The sequence below is a fragment of the Leopardus geoffroyi genome, chromosome B1, assembly GCF_018350155.1.
Source record: "Leopardus geoffroyi isolate Oge1 chromosome B1, O.geoffroyi_Oge1_pat1.0, whole genome shotgun sequence".
Classification (NCBI taxonomy): domain Eukaryota; kingdom Metazoa; phylum Chordata; class Mammalia; order Carnivora; family Felidae; genus Leopardus; species Leopardus geoffroyi.
The window spans coordinates 154,520,083-154,543,551 of NC_059327.1; the positions used below are offsets into that span (position 1 = coordinate 154,520,083).

Consider the following 23,469-nt stretch of genomic DNA (forward strand, 5'->3'; position numbering starts at 1 on the left):
TGGAAGGAAAAAAAATGTGTGTGTGTGTGTGTGTGTGTGTGTGTGTAATTTATAATTCACTGAGTGCTTAATAAGTCTCAGAAATGCTATGAAACATGTTACACTTTTTCACGCAAACACAAACACCTCTATTAAAAGTAGAGTTATAAGTGCATTAAAGTGATATCCTAAAAGAGAACTTATGAGAGTTCAGAAAAGGGAGACATTTCTATTGGCTGGAGGTTCTGCAAAAAATGGTGTCCTGTGATAAGTTGCTTTAAAGGTTGTCCTTGAAGGAGAAGTAGGGTTTGGATAAATGGACAGAAGAATATAGCATTCTATGTGGTTGCAATATAGTCAGTAAAAATATAGAAATCACCAAACAAGGGACACAGATGAAAAAAAGAGGAGTTCAGCTGGACTGTGGCAAATGTGGGTGGTGGGAAGTAGTGGGAGAAAAGAAAAGCTAGGCCGCTTCTGGTTTGCCATATTCTAAAATAATATGTGAGGTCATGGAACTAAAATTCTTGATTTTTATTGATTGTGCTGTGATTGACGCTGTGATTTTGAAATCTATGTCCTGATGTAGAAAGTTACCATTAACATTCTTGTTGTTAAAAAAATCAGGTGAAAATATAGTTAATGCCCTTTACTCATTAATTATACATACATACATTTGTTAAATGTTTAATTGTAAGCAAAGATAAACATGTGTCATACTGCCCATCATGACCATTTCTTTACCTTGTTCTTAAAATTTTTGATAAGTAACACTTACAGGTTTTTCATAGAAGAACATGACTCATGAATATTCAGAGTCAAGACTCATTTTGCCTATGATACAGTTTCTCCTAAAATAGCTATAGTGGACACAGCATAGAGTGACCTCCAGTGACTCAGAGCCTTGTATAATCCCTTCCTCTTGAGTGGGATCAGAGCCTGACTTGCTTCAAGCCAACAGAATGTGGCAAAGATGAAGGAATTTTGCAGATACAATTAAGGTCTTAAACCACTTGATTATGAGTTTCTCAAAAGGCAGATTATCCTGATTGATCCTGACTTAACCAGGTTAAAGCCCTTGAAAGAGGGTCTAGTGCCTTCTTTAAAATCAGAGACTCACTCTCCTGCTGGCTTCAAAGAAGTCAGCTGCCATGAGTACCATAGTCACAAGGACATAAATTCTACTAGCTATCTGAGGGGGTTTGCAAGTGATTTTTTTTTTTCCTAGTGGAAACTCTGATGAAAATGTAGTCTGGCTGAAGCCTTTGTTGCAGACTCAAAGTAAGACTATAAGCAGAGGATCCTGCTGACAAGATATTCTCCTTGACCAAACTTTAGTCAGATTCTTCTCAACTAGGCATTGACCATTGAAACTTCCTTGTCCATTTTTGCATTGCCCAATTTCAGCAAAAATCCTGCTGAGTCAACTTAGCAAGATTCTTCACTCTTGATATCTGATCGTCTTGGATATCTGATCAAATTTCTTAAACCACCCCCCACCCCAGTTTGTGTCTGATCATCCTAGCCTGCCTGCAGCAAGAATCCTGTCGAGCTGATTTAGCCAGAATTTCTCCTTACCCTTGATGGTTCCTCTTAGTAATTTTCCATTCCCTGACCCCCAACTACTCCTGGGTATAAATCCCCACTTGTTCATACTGCATTTAGAATTGAGTTGAGTTCTATACTAAGTTATCTTTTCCTTCATTATAATAGTCCTGAGTAGAATAGTCTTTACTGCTTTAACTACTATCCAGCTCTGGTTTCTCTTTAACACAGCTAAGCTTTGCCTAGACTCCTGACTCATGATAATTAGTGTGTTGTTTTGGTCCACTAAGTCTGTGGTAATTTGTTATATCATAAGAAAAAGACTAATGCAACAGCCAACATAAATATATATTTCCTTTTCAGTAATGAGAATGAAAATTAAAACTCTATATCTCATTACAGACTCCCCCTTCCAGAAAAAAAAAATGAGTACAGAATCAGCATGTGAGGACTACACAATGTTCTCTTGAGCACATATCCATAGAACACTGATTACACCTCTTGTGTGGATCACAGACTTAAGTAAGTGTATCCCCTTCTACTTGGTCTTAGAGTCTTTTCAAAGTATTTGTAAATAAAGACTGAATAAGTGTAAAAAAAGCAAACATTTAAGTTGCAATCAGGAGCATTTGTTTGATGGGGTGCCAGGGTGGCTCCATGGTTTAAGCATTAGGTGTCTAGCTCTTGATTTTGGCTCAGATCATGATCTCACAGTTCCTGGTGATGAAGTTTTGGGGTGATGGTGGGGTGGTCCAGAGCTGATGGCCAAGAAATAATTCTGGAAGTTGTCTTTGGTGCAAAAAGGTGATTTTATTAAAGCACTAGGACGGGACCCACGGGCAGGAAGAGCTGTACTGGGGTTGTGGTGGGTAACTGATTACATACCCTCAGGTTGGCAGTGGGTTAGAGATAGAATAAGTCTCTAAGGAATTTTGGAAGCAAGGTTTCCAGGACCTCGAAGGGCTAGCTGTTGCTAGGGAAATGGCATTTATTAATGTTTAGAAAAACCTCAGTCATGAGACCCTTCAGATTTATATCAGGGGGCCATAAGCTTGGAATATAATTGCCAGCATATATCTTGTGGGCGTTGAGATAAAGGAGGTTTCCAAAGGAATTTTTATATGTTAAAGTAGACACAGGATCCTCAAGGTGGGGATAATGTTAAGCTAAGATTCTCTTTTGCCCCTAGCAAATTGTCCTCATCGAGGCAGCTGAGCTGATAGAGGGAAGTCACTCTGAGTTTCAAGGACTTGTCAATGGGCTGTAGGAAGTAAGGGAATTTAATTTTTCCTTTGCCTTAGTTTCCCACATCACCATGGCAAGCACTTAAATTCCTTTCCTTTGTTCTTGGGTAGCCAGGAGTGTCTGAGGAATATCAGACATATCCCATGATGCGGGGAGGGGGTGACTGCTGTTAGGCCGTACTTTGCCCTCAGCTTGGCCCATGCTTCCTCATCAGTGGGATCGAGCCCCACACTGACAGGGAGCCTGCTTGGCATTCTTTTTTTCCCTTTCTCTCTGCCCCCTGCCCCTGCTTGCTCTCTCTCATTCTCTCTCTCTCTCTCTCCTTCTCTCTCAATAACAGTAATAATAATAAGAACGAATAAAATAAATGTTAAAAAGAGCATTTATTTTACTAAAGATATTTTGATAATGTGGATAATGTGCCTATAGAAATTTGAGAATTGATTGTACAGATTTGGGGAGATAAATTCTGATATATTTTCAAGGAACATAGGAATTATTCACAAAGCCTTTGTTTAGCCATTAAAAAAAAAAGGATTTAAATTGATAAAAGCTCAAGCTTTTAATGCTGTTTTTCTTGACATGTACATTGTCTGATTGGGTTTTACCTGGAATGCACCGTTGACAGTTAAATATTCCTATGGAAGTATGTTAACTCCAAGTGTCAAGGGACCCCAGGAAAGTAGTGAATAATAAATAACAGCATTTCTTCTTTGTTAGCCTCTCACATCTATGCTTGCTGAATATCATGCTGAGTATCCAAAGAAAGTGTATATTTTTGTGAAACAGTAGCAAGATACTACAGAGCCAACTTCAATCTAACTTCACAGGATCTCTTGCTGCGCTATCCAGACAATTAAATCACCACATTCCCTTGGTGAGTTACCTGAAACACAGCAGTGCCTAGAAAATTAAACTGAATATACCTTGTTTTTAACCATTTTATTAGAACCATTTCAACTGTGATTTTAAAGGATTTCTAATGATTGTTTGCTTACTCTATTACATTTCATGAGGTGGATTTTTCCAATAATGGCATATAATAAATAAAATGTATAAATCTTAAATGGAACTATAATTAAATAACTGCATTGATGAAACACTGAAAATAAAACAGAGTTTTAATGGGCAGATAAGAAAGCAGCCCTGTAAAATTAATTGGCTGCTGTGACTTCACAATCTGATGATATATTATGGATATGATCAATGATAAAGTGAAACCAAACAACAATGCTGAACTAATAGTCACGTATTATAAAACTGAAAAGAAGAGATCAAACACATAGAAAACTTAACTCCAAATGTAGGAAAAGAAATCTTGTATCTGCCATTAATGCCGGATCTTAATGTTGATCAACATTCAGCCCATAAATAGTATCTTCCAAATATGAAAGCATTCTGCTATCCTTTTACATTGGGTAAACCTAATGAATTGTTTTTCCAATATAATGTAAAATCTCATTCACAGAAGTATTATTTTAATAATAATGTGATGTGGATTATCACATTTTGTTTGTTTTTAAACAAACACAGTTTTAAAAAAACACAGTTTTGGGGCGCCTGGGTGGCTCGGTCGGTTAAGCATCCGACTTCGGCTCAGGTCATGATCTCACGGTCCGTGAGTTCGAGCCCCGCGTCGGGCTCTGTGCTGACAGCTCAGAGCCTGGAGCCTGTTTCAGATTCTGTGTCTCCCTCTCTCTCTGCCCCTCCCCTGTTCATGCTCTGTCTCTCTCTGTCTCAAAAATTAATAAACGTTAAAAAAAATTAAAAAAAAAAAACACAGTTTTGTTTTTAAACTATCCACGTTGCCTCATATCCAATTCTTTTTAAATTCAATTGAATCATACAATTCAAGAAAATTATAGTGATTTAGTTAATGGAAAAAGCTAAAAAGACAAATATAATTTAATTATTTTTTGTTATTTAAGATATTATTTTTATAACAAGACATGTCTTTCCTAAAATCCTGCATTTACCATGTATAGATATTCTACTATATATTGATATACTAAAATATGACTTCATAATATTTCAGCTGGAGTTACATTTTGATTAAAGTCTGTCAAATACCTGCCCAGTTTTCACAAAGTTTGTTCAGAAAATTCTAGTTTTCTTAGGATAGGCATATTAGCAAGGTAAGGTGTTAACTTCAATTGTTGTTATGGCCTGAATGTTTTTGTATCCTCAAAATTCATATGTTGAGAACCTAATATCCAAGATGGTGGTATTAGGAAGGGGGAGCTTTGGGGAAGTAATTAGCTCATGAGGAAGGAGCCCTCATGAATGGCATTAGTGTTCCTATAAGAGTTATGAGAGATTTTCCTTTCCCTCTCTGATTTCTACCATGTGAGGATACATTGAAAAGTTGGCACTCTGCCACCCTAAAGAAAATCTCCATCAGAATTCAGTCATGCTGGCACCTAACCTCAGACTTCCAGACTCCAGAACTATCAGAAATAAATTTCTGTTGGTTATAAGCCACCCAGTGTGTGGTATTTTCTTAAGGTAGCCCTAATAGACTAAGACAATTGTCTGCATGAATGTTTCATTATTTTTATATTTGAGTTATATTAAAGGATGATAATTGTGACAGATTGTATTTTCCAAGGAAGATCCCAACATTATCTCCTATCAGACATACTTATCTGTAATATGAATTCATCACTGTCTCATTAAAAGACAGTGTATCTCTCAATCCCTTTTAACCTGGTCGACTTGTAATGGCATCGACCAATAGAATACAACAGAAGGAACACTGTGACAAAACATGGGTCAACATTAACTAGCTTGAAATCTTCTATAGCTTGCCACTTGGAATCTACTCAGTTTCATGAAGTGCAGGTACCCTGGCACCACCATGCTGTGAAAAATATCAAGTTTAGGCTCATGGAGGGGGAGCTATCATGTGGAGAAAGGGGGGAGAGGGGTAGTGCAGAGACAGAAACAGAGATAAAGAAAAGAAACGGGGAAACCTGAATCATCAATCAATGCCATCTTGAAATTGAAACTCCAATCCTCAGCCATCTTAACCAACACCACGTAGATCAAAAATAAGCCACTTTAAATAAATTTTCCAAAATCTCTGCCATAAAAATTTAGGCAAATGAAATTATTTTTACAAAGTTATACTTCAGTATGATTTGTTATTAATTACTCATAAGGAGCTTGGTAACTGAAAGCACGGTGCTGCCATAACAAGGCAGCAAGAGGAACCCCACAAGAGAAATTTGCAAAGATAGTGAGAAAATCATATTCAGACTAGACACAGTTGATAGTACTACCTACTAGTGGAAAGGTTAATGAAACATGGAAAGCAGATAATGTTTTTAATGAACTGATAGAACCACGGAAGACACCAAGCCGGAAGTTGAATGTGACAACTGGTTTCTTTAATAGAGCTATAAAAGCCCAAGACACTTGTAGAAGTCTTGGAAAATGAAATTACATGGGAAGAGAGAGATCAAGTCCAAGGAGCTCCAAGAAATCTGACATGTAAGCAAAAGGTTATCTTGAAAGTGAAACTTCCAGCTTTGCTAGCCCTGACAGACAACATTCAAATACAGATCATCCAACAACTCATCTTCCAAAGTCCCATTCTTTAAATTGTGAGCAAAATAAATTGTTCTTTTAAGACATTAAATTTGGAGTGGTTTTATTATAAGCAATAAATAGCTGGGTCCTAATGACTAATTTCCCTATGTGACTATAATTTAAATAGATTACTCCATTAATTTTTTTTAATTGCAGAAAATAATTTATGATACTGGTTCTAAATGTGCCATTTAAGGTCATAGAAATTTCTAAAGTATAAATAGGATCTAGATGTAACAGCTGGATAATTGGAGTTTTACAATTGTATTTTCTCAATAATATATTACTGTATGTAAGGATTTTTTATGTTATTTTCTTTGTTTATGTTTTCTTTTACTTAAGGGAAGTCAAATCAAATATGAAGTCTAGCAGTTGACACAACCAAAAAGGATCCTGTGTGCCTGTATCCATGTCTGTGTCTATTTTCTCTCAGTTCTTTGAATTTAATAATCCATTGGCATCTATTTTTGTTGACAAGAAGTTTGTTTTCAGACTATTATTCCTTAGTAGTCAATTTTTCTTTTCTCTCTCTGATAGTTTTAAGGTTTTTTTTTTTTTTTCTTACTATGTTCTACAGTATCACTGTGTGGTCAAGGATAACTGTATTTATCCTTTATAGAAGTCTGTGTGTACTTTCAATCTGAAGGCTAAGATAATTTTCAAGTCAGAAAAATTCTTAGGCATTTTCACTTTAGATAAGCTTTTCCTCACACCATTCTCTCACATTTGGTACGGTTGAGTCACAAGTATATTCTCTGTAACTCCCAATTTGCCTTTCTAATTTTTAATTTCTTTATCATTCTAGGCTGCATTCCAGATGCATTCAGTATATTTTCCTATTCAATATATTTTTCTTTATGTTTGAAGATTGTAGTGTTGTAGGTAGTGTTTTTTTTATCAGTTACTGTATTTTAATACTCACAATACTTGATCTTAGCCAAAAGGCTGACAAGCGGTATTAATACAATCTATAACTTTATTTTAATATCCATCAGTTCTTACAGGAGTATGTCACTCTTTGTTTCATAGTTTCTTAATGATTTTAGGGATGTTATTTTTTTCCATTTTCTCTTCCGGTATCTTCAACATACTTTAAAGTCATTTTGAAATGTCCCTAATTTTTGCATGTTATTTAATTGCTTTTACTTTTTTATTGTTCATTTTGCTGATCAATTTTTGCATGTTAGCATTCCTCACATACCTGGAATATTTGAACAAATCTCACATGGGAAACCCTCCCCCCAGTACCTCTTCTTCCATCTTTGTCCAGTGATTTTACATTTGCCTCTACCTGGGTTGGATTCCCAGACCCTATTCTATTCTGGAACCAAGTTTTATACCAACTCTCATACTGTAATGACTCAGGGCTATTCTAGATCTAGTTGCTGAGTTAACAGGTAGACAGGGTCTAGGATGATTTCTTCATTTTCTTCCTGTTTTCAAGACAAGCAGCTTTATAAAAAACCATAGTACCTAGAAATTATCACAGCTTTTTTAGTCTCTTTTCTTGCATAAATAAGGAGTCTTATTCCAGCCCAAGTTTCATGTTGAGTGGCTGGTTCTTGTCTATGCCCCAGGTTTGCCATCCAATATTATACGTCACGGGAGTTGAAATACAACGTCTCTACTTACTTAGAATCCTTAACACAAGCATACTCATGGGATTAGCAACTATTTGTGAAAATATATGTATTTTTAAATTTTTAGTTTTGTCATGTTTGGAAGAAAAGAGGAAGCTTGAAGTATTAACAAAGTTATCTTCACCAGAAAACTCCTGAGAGCTCACTATTGCTGATGTTTCCCACAAGTATATGTTCCCCATCCTAATCTAGACATCGAAGCTTTGACTCTAAATATCCAGGAACATCTGTTTTTTTTTTTTTCAGATATCTATATGCAATAAAGGATCTTTAGTAAAGGACTATATAAAGACAATAAAAATATTCACGAAAAAGGAAAGAGTTTAAACACAGTTATCGAAATGTAAAGTTCACTGTATAAATACATAAAATTAATAACAATGATTAAATATACTTCAACAACAGCTTCTATTTGCTTCTTATCGATAAACAGAGGATAGAACTAAACTAGCTGAAATAAGAGTGCGCTTCGGACTTGTCTGACTTGTCTTCATTTTGTCTACATTTGATCCTGTTGTTATCCCTGGTTGCCTGGACACATGTTTTACATATGTCTTGAGTCTTTGAGTCTTTCACCATTAATCTAAGATAGTCATTATTATTTTTATCTTTTTTATTGTTTGTTTAGTTTTGAGAGAGAGAGAGACACAGAGTGTGAGTGGGGGAAGGGAAAAGAGAGGGAGACACAGAATTGGAAGCAGATTCCAGGCTCTGAGCTGTCAGCACAGAGCCCAACGTGGGGCTCGAACTCACAAACTGGGAGAGCATGCCCTGAGCAGAAGTTGGGCGATTGACCGACTGAGTTATCAGGTGCCCCTCTTTTCCTTCTTAATCTTGGTAATTGCTATATAATACTTCTCTCCTTTTGTTCTAACCAGATTCCGCAAAGTGTATTTCTCTCAGAGAGTCTATGTTTCTGTTCTGCTTAGGATAGGTAAAATAATTTTTTTTAACGTCTATTTAACTATTTTTGAGAGAGAGAGAGTGAGAGAGAGCACAAGTGAGGGAGAGGCAGAAAGAGAGGCAGAAAGAATTCCAGGCAGACTCTGTGCAATCAGGGCAGAGCCCCATGTGGGAGTCGATCTCACAAACAGTGACATCATGACCTGAGTCAAAATCACGAGTCGGACACCGAACTGAGCCACACAGGCAGCCATACGTGAAAGAATTTTTAAACTATCTTTGGTGGGAAAAAAAAATTGACATGTGTTTTCATCTCAGGAGTGATCTCCAATGACAAACCAATGTAAAAAGCATGAATCTTTCTACATAACACAATTCTGCTGGGAATCAGTAGTTCGCTCTGATTACTGTTTAGTTACTTCATGGCAACATATCATAGGTCAAATAAATATATAGTGCCAAATACTGAGAGTATATAATGAAAGGTATATTTCTTACATTCAAAGAGTTGCAGTCTATTTGGAAAGGCAAAGAGAAAATTTTTCAATACATTAATTTTGTTCTGTGCAAGTTAGATTGTAAGAAGAAAATGTGATCAACAGAGATATTAGGTAGGAGAAAATTGCAATGGCAGTATGAGATAAGAAGGGTCTAAATCATAATGATGGCATAGGAATGAAAAGGTCAAACCAAGAAAGACAGCAAAAAGAAGTCAACATACCAGGAGACAGGACCTGAGAAATACAAGACAGAGGAGTGACACGTAATGACCATAGTGATGAGGATAACACCTGCAAGAATGATAGCAACAGGTTATGTCTGCTAAGTGCTGACTGAACTATTTCAAGTAGAGGAAAATAAAACATTGTTAGTGCCAGAGATAGAATGTGGAAAGAGAGCAATGTTAATGAGAAAAATTGAGTTTTAGAAGTTCCAAGTTTGATGTGACTGTTAGAAGTTCCAAGTTTGATGTGATTTTGACCTTCTAAAAGAGAAGCCTTAGACACAATTTTTAAAGGAAGTAAGACAAGGTGGAATAGAGTCTTGAAGAACACTCAAGAAACAATAAAAAGAGAAATATAGAGTGTAATTTATCTTAGAAGATGTATAGAGTGTAATTTATCTTAGAATTTATCTTAGAAGAAATCTACATAAGTTCTGAGGACTTAGATGAAATGTTATATTTTCTTTATCACTTCAGCAATTAAGTAATGAAGAAAGGTCTTTTTCATTACTTTTTTTTTATTTTTTAGATCTTCCTTAACATGAATATTTATGCTCTGTGTTGCCTAATTGCCAACTAGCATCTCTCTTCAGCATCAGATCCTTATGGTAAAAGTCACTACAGAAAACTAAAACTTGCACTCTTTCTTTCTGTAAATGTATTCTCATTTTCATCTGTAATTTAATTCAAAAGAAAGCTTTCATTTTAGGCATACAGAAGTATAAAGTATGCCTGAAGCTATAATGGCCTCTGGAATCATCTCTTTGGAATATCTTACTTTGAAATACACAATGAATTAATAAAATTGTAACAATTTTCCTGGATTTTTTTTTTCAAACAACAAAGTTCCATAAAGGGAAGAACTATGGAGCTCACATAGTGTCATTTGTGTCCCTTTCCGCCTTGGCACAATAGCCTACTTTGTAGAGGGTTCCATAGAGAATTCTACAACACTGGGTGGCGCTACAGACTAACAGAAAAGAAATATTTATTTAGCATGAATATAGGTTTTTCTAGTTTCAGTTCATTTTTGCAATCTTGATATCAAGTGTTACTAGATATTACTTTGCTGGTCATTCTGATATTCCACTCACACAAATGTCTGGTGCAAATTGGCCTATTAGCAAAGAAATGTCAACCATGTTGCTCCAACTAGGTAACATTTCATGAGAAAGCATTATGACAAACGGGAAGAAAATAAAACATTTGATAGAGAAGGATGTTTCCCTCATGTTGATGACTAAGGATATTTGTTGGAGGGAAACGTTCAACACAAATTTGCATAGCGAGTTAATTCCAAAGTAGCACCACATTTTCTACAACGTGGTTGTTTTTAAACAGTGATTTAATAATTAATCAGATATAATATTGAAGTTATCTAATTCACTCACCCAGATCTTCCCAGAGTCATTCAGACAAACAAATTGAGCCATCCTTTTTGGAAAATTGGATACCAAGGTATTTATATTCGAAAGAGATAAATATGAGAGTTTTCTATTAAGGTTCTTAACAGAACATTAAATACATTTTTGAGGGCAGGCACTTTTCATTTTTGTCTCATAAATGATGTATAACTAACCTGCATTTTTAAAAATTATCAGATAAAGAATAGTATTAGCAAGTGAATGTCCTCTCTTGCCAGCACCCTCCCTCCGCATCTACCATTTATATTCCATAACTAGAGATTAAATTTGGTGTTCCATCCAGTCCTTTTCATGTTCATGAAGGACATTTATATATACATATTTTATGCTAATAGGATCATACTATGCATATGGTTTGACAACTTGCTTTTTCATTTAAAAACAGATCTTAAACATCTTTCTGTTTCAACATAAAGGTCTAATTAATTGTATTTAAGCAGCATGGATATGCCATATATTCTTTAACCATTTTTCTAACTGAATTGTCAGAATGTTTTTCCCTGTATTACAGACAATGCTGCAATAAACATCCTTTTACACACATCTCTGTGTATATGTGTATTTCTGCTGGATTGATTTTAGAAGTAGAATTGCTGAGGTGAGATAAAAAGCGGGGGAAGAAAAGAAAGGGAAACAAACCAAAACAGACTCTTAACTATAGAGAACAAACTGATGGGTGATGAGTATTAAGGAGGGCACTTGTGATGAGCGCTGGGTGTCTTATGTAAGGGATGAATCACTGAATTCTACTTCTGAAACCAATAAAGCACTGTATGTTAACTAACTAAAATATAAAACAGAAAAAGAAAAAGAGAAAGGAAAAAAATTGCTGAGGTGAAAATAATGCACTTCCTTAGGTTAGTCTAATTTTGCATTCTCTCTGATAGTGCTAGGAGAGTACCTTGTTGGAATCCCAATCCAGTTCTTGGCAAAAAATGAGCAGTCTGAAATTTTTTTGTCTGTTTTCTTTTCTTTCTTTTTTTTTTTCTTTTTAACTTTTCCCATAGTTAAATGTGGGATGCTGTATCTCTACTGTTTTCACTGATAAGTATATGTGAAATTGTGGATTGTTTTATATTTTAATTGGAATCTATGGACTTTTTTAGAATTGCACATTTATACCACTTTTATACATTTTCATACAAGGTTAATTCTAGGTTTTTGCATAGCACTATAAGCAATTTTTATATCATGCATATTTACTGTTTGTTAATAATAGCAACTCTACTTATTCTAGCCTTTCATTTATCTGTTAGCATTGCTTATACCATCTTTGATGAATATAAGCTAAAAATTATTCATTATCCCTATTAGTCATTTACTTTATGAATTCTAATTTGTGTCTACTTAAGAAAACATTTTCTGCTCCAAAATTTTCAAGATATTTGCATTTATTTTTTATGAATAGTTTTATAGTTTAGATTGTTATATTTTTCTCTTTATTTCCTCTAAAATTCAATTTTGTGTACAGCATGTAGGAGGGAATCAAGCTCTTTTCCTCAAATTCAGCCAATTTTCCAAACCATTTATTAAAGAATTCATCTTTTCCCCATTGATTTGAAATACTGCTTTAATTATAAATATTTTTTTTTAATTTTTTTTTCAACGTTTTATTTATTTTTTGGGGGGACAGAGAGAGACACAGCATGAACGGGGGAGGGGCAGAGAGAGAGGGAGACACAGAATCGGAAACAGGCTCCAGGCTCTGAGCCATCAGCCCAGAGCCTGACGCGGGGCTCGAACTCCCGGACCGGGAGATCGTGACCTGGCTGAAGTCGGACGCTTAACCGACTGCGCCACCCAGGCGCCCCTAATTATAAATATTTTTAATGTTTATTTATATTTGAGAGAGAGAGAGAGAGAGAGAGAGAGAGAGAGAGAGAGAGAGACTGAAAGATAGAGTGTGAGTGAGGAAGGTGCAGAGAGCAAGGGAGACACAGAATCCAAAGCAGGCTTAAGGCTCTAAGCTGTCAGCACAGAGCCCGATGCAGGGTTCAAACTCATGAACTTCGAGATCATGACCTGAGCTAAAATAAAGTCTGACTAAGCCACCCAGGCACCTCGAAAACTGCTTTAATTATAAACTCAAGAAATCTTTTTTGAGGTTTTGAATAGATGTTTACTTTGTTTTATTGTTTATACTTTATTTATTTTCATAAGACTTCTAACATTATATAATCACATTATATCAATACCATTCATAAGCTTATTTTTAAAACATTTGATTACAGGGAGATGCCATTTCTCAAATTATAATACTTCTGAGCTAAGCTAAATAAGATTAAAATTCTCCTTCAAGAAATGTTAAATTGACTAAATTTTTATATTTTTAATTTTTTCATAATACATATAGTGATTTTCTTTAATATTTATAAAATACCATCTTTCTCAAGAGATTACAAAAAATATCCTGGACATGGAAACTAAAAATCGTATATTGACCTAGGTATGAAACAATGTATGTTGGCAAAGAGAAGAGATATGACTTTAGTAATTTTGCAATTATTATGTCTGTATAGCTTGACTTTTTTTGGAGTGTAAGCTGTACAAACTAAACACTTTTCTTAGTCATACAGATGAAGACTGTTTGGACTAGATTTTGGCCTTCTGGTACATCTTCTAAAAACATGATTGCATGATAGTTTTTAAGCCAAGGCCCTTTTTTTCCTTTAGAATATCTTCAACAGCAAGAACAGTTCTTTACATCTAATTCTTGATAAAGGTATCATATTTACATGCATATAGTGTGAGAGGCTATGAACTGTTTTTGGTTCACAGCATTTTTGTCCTCACATGTGTAGGTTTTTCCTCACATCAACCAATTCTCCAATGTTCTGGACACCAAGTGCATATGTGCAATTCAACTGACCTCTGACACTAACTATCCAAAATTAATGCAGACTCTACAGGTTGAGGATTCAGTCCCACAAAACTGCCTTTGCACTGCAGATGCCAATCGAGACTCCCATGCCTCCTGTACTTCTGATCGATTGGTATAAATCCATTTGACAGTTTGTTAGAATGACCCCTGGAACTCAAGAAAGTGCTTTACTATTACTAGTTTACTGTAAAGGACAAAACTCAGAACAAGCCAAATGGAAGAGATGCACAGCACAAGGAATGGGGTAAGGGCATGGAGCTTTTATGCCCACTTGAAGCCATAACCATCCCACTATCAGTGTATTCACCAACTCAGAACTTCTCCAATCCTCATCATTTAGGGTTTTTACAGAGATTTCATTACATAGACATGGTTGGTTAAACCACTGGCCATTGGTGACTACCAGGCTTCAGCCCCTCTGCACTCCCTAGAGGCCAGGGATGAGACTAAAAGGTTTCAACCCTCTAATCATGCCTTGGTCTTTCCACAGTCTAGCGCCCATCTTGAAGCTATCTAGGAGCCCTCTAAAAGTCTAAGCATCACCTTATTAGCATAAACACAAGTATGGTTGAAAAAGGATCATGAATAACAAAAGATGCTCCCAGCACTCCTGTCACTCTGTTTTAGGATTTTAGAAACTCTGTGTCAGGAACTAAAGACAAAGACCAAAAATACATTTCTTATTGTATCACGCTTACATAATAAATAAAATGCAATTTCTAATAATATATTTAGGTTTCTAATGTTTATATTAGAGTATATAATACTTTTATAATTTTAAGAACTGTTGTATATAAAATATTAAATATTATTTCTTATAAACAAAATGTCTTATAAACAAAATTTCACTGTATTCATAATAAAACAATGTAATAATCTTTATGGTCAAATGTATTGATTAAGCAATGAAATCTAAACATTGAGTATTTTTCAAATATAAAACATATTCATAAACAGTGAAGACTATAATCTTGTCATAATACATATATTACTCATTTATAATTCAAAGTTTTCTTCAACTTTACTTCATGGCATTTTTAATTAGAACTGTTGAACTCCACATTTAAAATCATGAAGATGGCAATCAGTGTGTCCTAAGAAACCAAAAATAGCCATTATAATGAGGTTTTTTGGATTCAACTAAATGCACTGTTTAGAATATGTTTAAATGAAAACAATAATTAATTATATCACATTAGTGCTTTTTTTATGCTATAATAATTGTTATTGCCTTAGATATTATGGGACCTCTACACATAGCTTTTAAATATCAACAATATGAACTACTCAATGTACTTAACATACCTTCGTTAATAGTTATTTTCTAAACTAGTATGCATTTAAAAAGATTATTGTTAAAACTCTAGTCTGCCTTCATCCCACATAGACTTTTATAGAAGCTGGACTGACTTTCTTTTAACTTATAAGTCAATATAAGATGACTTATATTTCTTCATAACAATGTTCCTTATATTCACTCTGTCTTGAATGTATAAACTCCCAAACAGGAACATTCTAAAACTAACTGTTTTTAACTCATGCACTAACAATTTAACTTAATAAATGATTCTTATTTCATAGAAAAGGAAAGAGGTAAGATTGTTAAATTCTTTGTATTAATTTAGCTTTTGCAAATTAGTTTTAAGACAAATTAAGATTATATTTGTCTTTTGATATCTCACTTGTAATGTAACTACAGATGCAGATATTATTTAAGTCTAATGTAGTTATTCTTCTTATCAATATTGATGGCTGCCAAGATAGAATTAGGAGAATTGCATGACATTTACATATAATCAGATTTCAAAAGGGTTTAATATTCATGTACTTAAAGAAAGCATAATGCACCTACTCCAATGTGACTATATCTACACTTTATTTTGCTGAAGAATTTCAATAGAAATTTATAACTTCTGCTAACATGAAGTTTAAGGATATTTAAAAGATAATTAGGAGATTATTATAAACATTAAAATTTAATATTTTAAAACTACATCTTCATCTTTAAATACACAATTTCTTACAGTAGTATATTTCAAAACAATGCATTTTATATGTACACTAAAATGAAAGATGGAGGTAATAGAGCCATACAGACTCCCACTATTTCCAACAAAGATTTCTTTAAAAAAGATTTAATAAGTCATTGATACCTCAAATGCCTTTATCTATAATGTCTAAACCAGTTCAATTGCTCTATCTACCCTTCTACACTGCTTCTCCACATATCACATTTCTAACCACCTTGTAAAGACCAGAGAAGTCCTACCTACCATCTGGTGTAGCCTTGGGTGTTTGGGTCTTAGTACACTGATGTAACTGAAGCCAATTTTGTATCTACACAATTCCTAAGAGTTAGAATGCTGGATATTAGTATCCAGGGTCCTTAATAAATAAAGTCAAATTGGGAAGTCTGTGACAGAAACTGAACAGGAGCCTATTTGCCAGACTCAGGTTTCTTCTCCCATGCCCGTTAGGTTTATCACCTGTTGCCTTAAGGGACTTGATGTCTGGCACTATTCCAATTATAGAAATATCCACCTAGACATACGATGTCAAGCAACTATATTCCTTTGAGTCTGTACCATCAAATCCAATATTTGGTTACAAAATAGGATGGTGAGAAAATGAACATAGATATATGTATGCTTTATAACATTTCCAGCTAGTTTTAAAATCTTTGAAGTCATGAATTGTTTCTTCTATTTTGTTTTTAATCCAAAAGACAACAATAAAAAAGTACCAGATAAATGCTTGTTTAGCTTTAAGAATTATAAAAATTATTAATTCATGGAATTGCAAGAATTAGATTATTCATATATGTAAAATGATTAGAATACAATGAAGCATGGCACATAGTATTTTACATACATAGCATTTTATAGAGAGAGTAGCTGCCACCATGTGAAAGGTATTAAAGTAACTATTAATCAGACACATTTGCCTGTGTTAGGGAGCAAAAATTTCCTATTCCCTTCAAGGTGCTTCTAGCTGAGCTTAGAATCAAATTGACATGAGACAGATTAACAGGAGAAAATAAAATTTAATCTTGTATACATGGAGAATTCACATGGAAATTCTAAAGACGGTCATGCAAAAAGAGGTATATATGTCTTTCGGAACTCAAAAGGGGGTAGAGTCTGGAACTTCAAAGGGAAGGAATGCACTTCACAGAAAGATGGAAAAGTAAATACTTGGTAAACAAATGTTTGCTGGTCCTCTCAGAAGCAATGGGACATAGAGGACTTTGTTCAAACAGGTTTTGCTAGGTTCCTTTCTGTCTACCACCTCTAGTTTATGCCATATTGTTATGTATGGTGATAGCTCTCTTCCTGGAGGTGTTTCTCTGTCTAAATTCTTTTCAGGCAGTTGAGGAGGCGGAAGTAAAGAGCTTTTCCTGATTCTGCTGGGTTTCAATTGCTTTGTAACTCAAAATAATCTTCAAAGTGGCCTAAGTTGGAGTGGCTTGTGGTTGGACTCCACACTTGTTTTAAGAACACACATTTCTCACTAAAGAATAAAATAAGGATTGAGTTACCTTTGATTAGTTTTGGTTTCTAGATTATGTTTCCCTTTGAGTACAAGGGTTAGTTTAGTTTGGACAATGTTGATCCCAGGTTTTATTCAAATTTATTTACAATAACCAAATATTCTTGATAAAGAGAAGCAACTTCTAAAATAGTTAATTGCAGGGGGCACCTGGGTGGCTCAGTCGGTTGAGTGTCTGACTTCGGCTCAGGTCATGGTCTTGCAGTTCGTGAGTTCGAGCCCCACGTCAGGCTCTGTGCTGACAAATAGCTCAGAGCCTGGAGCCTGCTTCAGATTCTGTATCTCTCTCTCCCCCTCCCCTGCTCATGCTCTGCCTCTCTCTGTCTCTAAAGGATAAATAAATGTTAAGAAAATATATATAAAATAGTCAATTGCAGTAATAGAAGAAAAATTTGAGAATAACCCCCTCCCCAAAAACAAGTTGGGGTGTGGCAATGAAAAAAAATTTAAATAAAAACAACTCAGAAATGTCAGCCATACCTGAAGGGTTTGTAAATTCCTCAGGTTTTATACTGCTACCGACTGAGGACCTGGTAAATATTCAGTTAGGAATTTAATCAGTCTCTCTTCAAAGGAAGAGTATTCAAGAATAATGAGAGACAGCATATCTAAAACTAAAGAATGGTTCTACCAGTGATGGGGAGCCACTGTAGGATTTTAAACAGGTAGTGACATTATCAGATTGCATTTTAAAAAAGGTATTGTACATTCATTAGGTTAAGTTCATATGTTCATTTATTTGACAAATATTTGTTGTTATATGTGCCAGATACTGCTCAAAATGCTCAGAATAACAAGGTGAACAATACAAAAAGCAATCTTTTTCATGGAACTGACAATCCAGCAGGACGATTTGGCAATGAACAAGTCAACAAATAGGTAATAAGATTTTAGATAGTGACAATATCATGAAAAGAGTAAGTATAATGAAGTGATACAGTGTGATTGATGGGTGTGGTCAACAGTTGGCAACACTAAATAGCACAGTAAATGAAGATCTTGCTAAGAAGAAATATCAGACTTGAGACCAGAATGAAGGGGAGGAAGTCACCACTCAAAGGGCTGGAGCCAGAGAAAGAACAAGCACCAAGAACTGGAGGAAGAGGTAGGCGTGTTAGAGGAATGGAATGGAAGCCAACAGGGACACACCAAATTGTATGAGAATAAAAGTTATACAACTCGAGATCTAAAAGTTAAACAGCTCAGGTCCAGTGTCATAGCATAAGACATGGAAAAGATTACCATTTCATTTTAAGAATGGGAATCTATTGGTTGATGTTTAAAAATAAAGTAATGCGGTCCTAATTACATGTTTAAAACAGAAGTTAGCAGCTGACTGAACTGTGAATGAGAATGTATGGAATAGGGAAACTAGCCAGACAGATATCAGAAGTGTCCATTGACAATTAGTGGTGGTTTGTCCTAAATGGTAACAGAGGAGATGGTGAACATAGAGGAGAGCTGCCAGCACTCACTGATGGGATGGATGGGAGGGGTAAAGGAAAAGGTCAAATTAAGGATTATTCCAGGGCCTTGAACTAAGAAAATAGATGAATATGGTAGGTCATTAGCTGAGAAGCAGATGTACCTTCGGGTACATCGAGTTAAGGCCACATCCTATACGTAATGAGGCTTCGTGATAAGATGCAAGAATCATTTCAAGGCTATGATGATGGAAAATTAGCCCAGGTTATGCACAAGACTACAAACAAAAGTAACTATGTCTTTCTTCATTTAAAAGTCTTCATTTTCTTTTTTTTTTTTTTTTTTTAATTTTTTTTTTCAACGTTTATTTATTTTTGGGACAGAGAGAGACAGAGCATGAACGGGGAAGGGGCAGAGAGAGAGGGAGACACAGAATCGGAAACAGGCTCCAGGCTCTGAGCCATCAGCCCAGAGCCAGACGCGGGGCTCGAACTCACGGACCGCAAGATCGTGACCTGGCTGAAGTCGGACGCTTAACCGACTGCGCCACCCAGGCGCCCCTAAAAGTCTTCATTTTCTAAGATCAATTGCTCTCAAGTCTATTCTTCCATTGCTTAAAGCTATTATAGTCTATAGTTTACCCAAAGTAGTAATATTTACCTTTTCGGGTTACTGTGAGAAACAAATCAGATAGAAATGAACTTCGTATGGTCAGATTATATGAATAGCCCTTTATGTAAATATATTGGCAAATTTGTGTGTTACAATATATTAATATGTAAAGTGATGTATAAATATTATTATCATTAAGTAGTATTTATTGAATAAATTTTAATTATTATTTATTATGTACTAAATACTACTCAATATATTTAACGTAGAAGACCAAAGGACAGATGATAATTTTCCTGCTGTCAGGGAGTATTCATTAAGAAGTCTGTTAAGTTTATGGGGCGCCTGGATGGCTCAGTCGGTTGAGTGTCCGACATCGGCTCAGGTCATGATCTCACGATCCGTGAGTTCGAGCCCCATGTGGGCTCTGTGCTGACAGCTCAGAGCCTGGAGCCTGTTTCAGATTCTGTGTCACCCTCTCCCTCTGCCCCTCCCCTGTTCATGCTCTGTCTCTCTCTGTCTCAAAAATAAATAAACGTTAAAAAAAAAAAAAAAGTCTGTTAAGTTTAAAAAAAATGAAAAAAGAAGTACATTAGGTTTAGATAGAAAAGCCAACCAAGTAAATGATATGTAAATAAATAATTTATTCAGCAAAGATTTATTGAGCTCCAACAACATTCGGGGCATTGCTATAAAAGCAAGAAGAATAAAAGTGAGCAAAACACACAAATCTCCTCTTTCATGGAAATTACATTCTAGATGGCAAACAACAAACAAAAACAAACAATAAAACAGATCAGATTAAATCCTGCCACAAGGTTTATAATAGATGTGATAGATTTAGTGGCTGGCAATTTTGATTTGTTAAAAAGCAAATCACATATTCCACTGGGACTCACCCGGGGCCTAATTGAGAATCTCCTTCCAATGTGTCTACCACAGTCTCCCAAACACTGAGCCCATAAGGTTGCAGATATTTTAAAACATTCAAGGATGTTTTCAATAAAGTTTTAATGTGTATATAATTTTCACAAATAGTATACAATGTGAATTTTAATAATATTTAAGGAAATTGGATTTTAGTGTACTTTTTTAAAGGAAAGACAATACTCACAATGATAATAATGCCTTGCTTTAAAGTAAAATATCTTACATGTAATATGATCGAAAGTTATAATGTTAGAGAGAAAATTAATTCTTTTGAGTTCACCCAAACAGAAATCACACTATAAAAGCAAGAAAGAACCTGAAAGTTTGTTAGTGACTCATTGTGGTTCGTTTCTTTAGAAGACTAAAGAAGTATTGCAGCTAATACCTTATCCATTTTGCCAACTCTCTTTACACTGACACTCTTCTAGTGTCCCAGGCTGGTGTCGCCTAAATCTCTCCACTGAGGGCCACTGAGCTAAAATCCTCAATCAATTACATATTGCAAGTTAATATAATCTAAGTTCCTTTCTCAAGAGGAGCAGGGTAAAATAATGGAAAGTGAGTGGACTTTAAAGTCAGATACATGTGACTGGAATCTCACTTATTAGCTGAGGGAATTTGGCTAAATTCTTGAATCTTACTGAGGCTTAAATTCCTCATCTGTTAAATGGAGATAACAGTATCTGTCTCACAGAGTTATGGCAAGCCCGGGATGAGATAATATACGTAATTCACTGAACACAGTGTCTTACACCTAGAAACCCAGCTCAATAATTTTAGGCTTTCTCAGAATTAATAAAATTGTCCTTTTAGCCACAATGGCCTCCATCTTACTACATCCTTAACACCAGAAAATTGTGATGATTATTTAATTAGCAATTTTACTATTGGCTGATAAATTAGACACCTTATAATATGCCATCATTTTTCAATTATTATAATGACAGCTTTTAAATGAATGATCATTTAAAATAACAACAATTCTTTTGTTTGGGTGCTAAATTTCAAGACAAATGGCTTTCCACGTCGGTCTTAGAAACTTAGCAGAGGGGCTCCTGGTGGCCTAGTCAGTGAAGCATCAGACCCTGGTTATAGCTCAGGTCATGGTATCACAATTCCTGAGTTCTAGCCCTGTGACGGGCTCCGCACTGATAGTGCAGAGGCTGCTTGGGATTTGGTCTCTCCCTCTCTCTCTGCCCCTCCCCCACTCACTCTCTCTGTCTCTCTCTTCCAAAATAAACAAATAAAGTTTGTTTGTTTGTTTTTAAATTCAGCAGATAACTCTCCTCATCAAATGGCCCTGCCCTATTATATCAGTAACAACTTTTTATCATTCTTTTGCATTCACAACGTTTTCCTCATTGTGCCATCACTTTCTGTACCTCTGAGAATGCTGTCTCCTATCCAGGCCACTCCTCACCTCTGCTTCAGCGGTTTGAATCCCACTCTGCTCCATGTATGATGCATATGCCAATCTGCATTCTCACAGAACCATCCATATTTGTATCTTACAGAACAATGTTGATCGGGAGTTCCTTGAGATGTGGGTAGCATTTCTCAATCTCTGTCCTCTCCTGTCTAGGATGGAGATTGAATATTTAGCACTAAATAAATAACTGATGAAATAAGAATAAAACCCAAAATGTTCAAATTAAAGTACATAGATATCAGCTGACACACTTTACTAGTGTGTAGGGTCACAAAGAAATCTTGATATCCATTACGGACTGAATGTTTGTGCTCCCCTCACCTCATATCCATATGTCGAGGCCCTAGCCCCAATGTTACTGGACTGTATTTGGAGAGAAAGTGATAAAGGGTTAATGAGGACATAAGGGTGGGGCTCTAATCAGATACTCTGATGCCCTATAGGAAGAGGAAAAGACACCCAAGCTGTCCCTCTACCATGTGAGGATACAGTGAGAAAGCAGCCTTCTCTGCAAACCAGGAAGAGAATTCTCACCAGAAACGAAATTGGCCAGCAACTTAAACTTAGATTTGCCAGCCTCCAAAATAGTGAGAAAATAAATTTCTCTCAACGTAGTCAGTGGTATTTCGCTATGGCAGCTCAAGCTTAAGCCAAAACTCGATTACACTTTATATAATACGGTGGGTGTTATACTGCATTTTATATTTTTTAACAATTAACCCTTAACTTGAATAACCCTGCTATTAAAATATGTATAATTAATTTACCAAAGCAAAATTAATATTAATAAATTTGTGGAAAACATAATTGTGCATGGCATTTGAGATTTCGCTAAATGATGTGCAGATGTAAATGCATAGATTCTATTAAAAATTCACTGTATGCCAAGGATCCCAGGTAGAGTTGAGCTGCCTCCGGTTTTATACATCCATCATGGAAATAGTTCTACATAGGATATTTTCACTAAACGAGCGCAATCTTGAGACCCAAATTATATCATTTAATAAAACTTTGAACTGTGGAAAATATACTTGCAGCCTCTCTAAAGAACCCACGGTGAAAACAGCATGTGTGAAAACACTTCTTTCATGAATCTACTCTGAAATTGAACCCTCCTAATATTTTATTGACATAAGACTTTGGACTCCAAATTTTAAAATATACTAACAAAAAGACTCTTAAACAGTCAGCAAGAGTTTTTCCAGGAACAGAAATCTCTACTTTTTAATCTTTACCTCCTTCCAAGTATGAAACAGTATTGATCATCTACTGTTATCTTTATCTCTTTCAGTTAATCTCCATATTCCTTGAAATAAGCAGGGCAGTATATTAGAAAGTTTTTAGTCTTCTAGGTGATTTATTGAAGGAAAAATAAAAACTTCCTTTTTCTCAACTTCTTATCGAAAATCTGGACTTAAAAGAAACTTCTGAAATATGCAAATGGAAAGTACCGTCATATTTATTCAGGATAACTTGGAAGGAATTAGGTAAGGTAAATTTTCTCATATCACCCTTACATCCACCCTAAAATATTGGCATTACCCTTGTTTATAATACAAAACGTGGAGCAAAGAACTGACAAATAACTTGCT

The 23,469-nt window shown here is 35.3% G+C and overlaps 1 long non-coding RNA gene across 1 annotated transcript; it reads right to left on the reverse strand.

The window, feature by feature from the left end:
* Positions 1-2,319: 2,319 nt before the first annotated feature.
* Positions 2,320-21,542, reverse strand: LOC123595928. The gene is made up of 3 exons (XR_006711435.1): positions 21,533-21,542; positions 7,609-7,613; positions 2,320-2,378 (listed from the first exon to the last, which is right to left on the reverse strand). It is a non-coding gene; the product is annotated as an uncharacterized LOC123595928 (long non-coding RNA).
* Between the last annotated feature and the right edge of the window lie 1,927 nt (positions 21,543-23,469).